This window comes from Phalaenopsis equestris, unplaced genomic scaffold (assembly GCF_001263595.1).
Source record: "Phalaenopsis equestris unplaced genomic scaffold, ASM126359v1 Scaffold000291, whole genome shotgun sequence".
Taxonomy (NCBI): Eukaryota; Viridiplantae; Streptophyta; class Magnoliopsida; order Asparagales; family Orchidaceae; genus Phalaenopsis; species Phalaenopsis equestris.
In genome coordinates this window covers 75,099-80,827 of record NW_018164733.1, presented here as the reverse complement: position 1 = coordinate 80,827, position 5,729 = coordinate 75,099, and positions in this window count along the sequence as shown.

Genomic DNA, 5,729 nt, shown 5'->3' with positions numbered 1-5,729 from the left:
TGGTAGGTGGGAGGTAGGTGAGCGGTAGGTGAACAGTAGGTGAACGGTAGGTGAGATGTGGTAGGTGAGCGGTACCACATTACAAAAGTACCCTTTTACCTTAGTTCATTAATTGGGGGTCAAAATAACAGTTTGCAATGAAGAAGCTATTGTGGAATGGAAAACATTATGCTCACATTTCAAAATTTATACTCAACATCAACAAAAAAAAAGCTAGAAATGTGTGTGTGTTATAATCAACAAATTTGAGTTAATACCTATATAGAATTAGACAATGTTTTAAACATCTTTAAGATAATTTTATGTATAATAATGTTAACTAATGAAGTTGGTTATTTTATTTTTCAATGATTTATTTCTCGAATATTTGTAGAATGATCTTTCTAAGTTTTGTAACTTTTAAATGAAATCAGTTCTTATTACTTGTAATTCAAGTATAAATCTGCCAACTATTCTTTTTAAAGTTACGATCAAATCATTATTTGCTACTAGATAATAGGTAAAATGAGTTCAAATCCCTCAACTACATCAATGAACAATCGAGGTTGTAAAATATATTGTCATTATAATTTATAATGTAAAATATTCACTTTTATAAAGGTTAATATTGAGAAAGATGATTCTATAAGTGTCATCAATATAAATCCGAAGATAATTATTACAGTTTCTCATGTTGATGAATAAAATAGATCGACCAATATTTGACATGAATGAGCGGAGAACAGTAGCTTTTGGCAATGTGGATTATATACATGTCATCTCCATCAAATTTGGCCTTTAGTAGCTTGAAATTATGTTGGCAATTTTACTTGTAATGCTAGTGATGGTGGTGGCTTTCTTCAATGAGTTGTTTCGTTATGGATGTAATATGAAAGATAATCATATATAATTCAAAACTATTTATTAATGTCAATGCCATGTTTTGATACTTAAACTTCTTTTACATAAAACATTTAATTTTAGAATATGAATTTTCTGTACTTTATTGTAAAATTGCATTCTATTCTAAATTAATCTATATGAATTTTACTTGAATGATATTTCTTGGAAACCACAACTTGATTATATTACTTGATTGTGAATAATCAACATTAATGACATTACAACAATAGAGTTCCTTTTAACTGCAATATTGTGCCTAACTTGGTTGACTACCCATGCAAAAAGAAATATTGCTTGCAGTGCACGTATATACGAACAACGGTCCAGATGCACATAAGAAAATTGTCTTAAATCATCTGGATCGTTTTCCATATATACATGCACCACAAACAATATTTCTTCGCTAGCCAACCAAATCATCATTATTTGAGTAAAAAACACCAAATCCCAAATACAAAAGCATTTTAAACACAAGGTCGACAATGAAGTTAATTTTACGGCTCAATCAGTTATCTCACAAGTAGAAGAGAAGAACACCGCAACATGTTTCATATAATATTAAACAAAATCAAGAAACCAAAATAAATTGTTGTATTGTTCATTAATGTGCTTCTCTTTAACAAGTACTTATAATCAAATTATTTTGAAAAGTTGTTTAAGTTGCCTCTATGTTAGAACCTAAGAGTAACTAGTTTTGAGCTATGAAATCAACTTCATTATTAAACCTATGTTATATGAGATTTTCCGGTTAAAAAAAAAAAATCTCCTTAAATAATAACTATTGCACTTAGCATTACCACTCAAACACTATCAAATACTAAACACAATATATATTAACCATTAGTGTAACAATCCTTCATGAGCTAAGCTCATGAGAAAAATCTCTATTATATAAATCAATCTTTACACTATAATCATTCACCGTTGTCCCAAACACACCCTACATCTAAAAAGAATGCGTAGAGGCACTTTGGGATTGAATTTATTGTGGGTGTGGTGTTGTTGCCATGAGAAACAAGCACATTCAAATGTACTGATGTGGTGATATTTATGTTTGTTTTGAATAAAATTTGAAATGGGGAAGTTTTATAAGTTTTGGGAGAGGGAAGCCTATTGAAAGGATAGGTTGTTGCATGGATAACATCCATCCAAAAAATATGTAGTAAGTTTGCAATATTAAGTAAGGTTCTATAATGTGTATGTTTTTCTTTTCATCAACTCCATGTTATTCAGTTGTATAAGGGCAGCTAAGTTGTTGTTGGATACCATGTGTTTGAAAATATATTTGTAGGTGAGTTGACATACATTCTCCTCTCCCATCTGATGGTAAATATTTGATATTTTTGTTATGATGTGTAAGAATTTGCTTATATAGATTTATAAAACAAAAAGGTACTTCAGATTTATGACACATTGGAAAATACCAACAAAATCTTAAATATACAACTATAAAAGTGACATAATATTTATTTCCATCAATTGAGGGCTGAGAGAATGGCCCCTACACATCTATATGCAAAATTTCTAAAAATGCATATTTAGTAGGGTTGGAAGAAAAATATAATTTATGATTTTTGTTTTTGTAATTTCTTAAGAAGTTGATGTATTGTGGGTATTTTGAGATGAGGGTTGACATTGGAGATATTTTTGAGAACTTTGGTTGTGGCAGTGTGGGTGTCTAAGTTTGTTGTGCTAGGTCATGATGTTGGTGGTAGTAGACAGAGCAGTAATAGGGTATATGCCTTTATTAGCATGACCATTAAGAATGGTTTTATGAGTTGCTAGATCATGTATGTTAAAACCATTAACAACAAATTTGATAGAGAAATGCTTTTCATTGGTAAGTTTATGTATATAAATTAAATTATGACAAGCGTGAAGAGCTTTTAAGATTAGAGATAAAGTGAGCTTACGGTACAAGGTAAGTAGAAAGTCATTGCATAAAAAAGTTTTGGCCTTTTTAGCCAATTTTTAGCCATTTTGAGCCTAAAAATGCTAAAAAAATGAGAAAAAAAATGTACATTATAAAGGAGATTTTTTGGGTTAGTATTCCACTTTTCATAGGGGATTTTTTAGGCGGCTAGTGTGCAAAAAGGATATGTTATAGAATTTATAATTTGATTTATATTTCACACAACAGAGGTTCTACGAATGTATACAAATTGTTTGAAGTAATATGGGGCTCTCTTTAAAAATCCCAATATCGATCCCACAGGGAAGGAAACTAAGAAATCCCTTAGGCTAATTCTAATATACTACTATCAGGCCTTAATTTGAAATTTTTTGAAAAGTTTGATTTACCTGAATTCACTATTTTACTCCAAAATTAAGTTAACTAAGTTAAATAAAAACCTAATCTAAGGAGACTGGTTAAATTTTGAAAAGTTATTATATAATCAAAATCAATTTTCCCTTGCAATGAGATCATAAAAGCCTAAGAATCAAATATTTAAAAGATAAAATGTAGTTTTGTGTTAAATAGGAGCATACCTATTCTTTACCCTCTTCCGAGTACATAAAGAACATTAAACAACCTAAAGTAAGTTCCTAAATAATTTGGTTATGTTGGGTAGGTTCTAGTCTGTCATTCCAAATTACTCAATGGGCACTCTCTATAGCACTAACCAGGCCTCAAGTTCCAACTATAGATTAAATTGGTAAATGTTCCTGCCTGTCACCCTAGAATCACCAATTCTACGTCTATCAAAAATTATCTCCCTATTTATTTGCACTCTCCTACGTCTATCAAAACTTATCTCCCTATTTATTTGCACTCTACCCCTAGATTAAGTCTCCTCCCATCCTAAGGGTTAATGTGATATTCACTTGTTATGTGAAATCATAGCTCTCCCAAGTCTTTATGTTTTGCAATGGGTTTTAACATTACAAATGACCAATTTGCAAAGTACATTAAGAACCAATGAAAATATCATCACAATTTTGGAACAAAAGAAACCTTTAAACCATTTTAATCCTATGCATGATTAAATCTCATCACAAGGAGAAAGTGTGAGGAAAACTATTCACTAAGCATGGAGAAAACACAACAAAAAACTTTGTTTAAATCAAAGCAGATTCATTAGAAAAATGTTTACAACAATTATAACATAATGAAGAACACAATACTTAGTTTTTTCCCTCTGAAAGAAAGATGAAAATCCCTTCAACAAGTCTCCTGCAGATCCACGCAATGCTCATACAATTCCTTACAGATATCACTCAAAATCCATCATCAATCTCTCTAGAAAATGTAGAAGTCTACATCTCTTACTCCTATCTATAACCTCTGGATGTTCTTGGAGATTCTAAGAGTTTGAAATGCCAAATTGTGTCTTCCCAAGTGCCAAAAGTCGCCTTACAACTCCTTGGGGCGTTTAGAAGCTGTCCAATACCGTTTTTGGTACCTACGTGCTAGAATGTGGCGCCATGGCACAAGAACTAGTTGACCACAGAGGTTGTACTAGAGAGATATAGAAGCTATTAGCCACGTAGGTTATAATTGGTCACATAGATCGTGATGGTGAGCTATGAAAACAAATATAGACCATAGAGACCAGAGTTGGGAGCTGCATGAGCTATGTACCACATTGGTCAAACTTGAATATAGACCATAGAGACCAGAGTTGGGAGCTGCATTTGGCCAAACTTATTCACATACATAGGCTATATTAGTGAGTTACAATTATATTTGTAGGTCTAAGAGATTAGAGTTGGGAGCTGCATGATTTATGGACCACATAGGTCGTAGTGAAGAGATGCGATGACATAACCTTACAACTTCAGAGAATGACATTTTATGTTGGGTGTGTTGTTACGATGCCTTCAGAATGTGTTGTTGCACCGAATTTAGGGCACGAAATTGCGCTATATGCAGTGTGTGTTGTTACATCATTTTCATAGTATATTGTTACATCATCTTTGGGGGTGGAACGTTATTTCATATTCTGGGTTCATTGTTGCATTGTATTTGAGACACATTTTTGCACCGTAAGCAAGGTGTACTATTACACCATCTTCGGGGTGCATCATTAAGTCATATTGGGGTGCGTCATTGCTTCGTATTCAGAGCGCATCATTACAGTGTATTTAAGACGATGCATTGCTCTGTAGAGTGCTTCATTATCTAGTAACATTGGTCGTTACTCTCGAATTTATTTCGTTACTCTGTTGCGTACGTCGTGATTCAGCTAGGAGCTTTGTTGCAAAAATAAGGGAGCGAAGGATAGTTGTCGACAACAACTGACGAGCGGTAATCGATGGTGGTCGATAACCGTAAGAGTAGAAAGCATTCTTCTGGTTTTCAGTCTAGAACCATGTTGGAATTCGACTCATTCTTCTTCCAATCCAGCTCTAGTTCATCTCCTTGGTTATCTATTTTGATGTATCGGTTCCCTTTCATGAAGCGGGTGAGACTCTATTTTTAAATTCTAGGAATAGCCTCCCTGTAAATAAAAAAGGAATCTAGACCACTCAATTGTCTGACTCTGAAAAATTCTCTTAATTGGATGATAATTTCTAGATTTCTAAGTGTCTTAACAATGTCAAAGTTGAGTGATCCGGGTTCATTAGATTCTTCTCATCAAGACGTTTGATTTGACTATAAGCTCATTAGATTTAAAATCATTTTGTCCCTCAAATCAGCTGCTCAAATCTTCCAAAAGTTGTTTAATGGTTTGATTCGGGCTTGATTTGATTAGGATTAGACCAATTTTAGTGTCATTGTGATCATCTCGTAAAGCCGGTCAGTTTGACTAAGTTTACTTGAAATCGAAGCTCTGAAAAAATTTAAGTATGCAACACATAATTCTTATGTATTTATAAATCAAATACTTAAACTTTCATATATA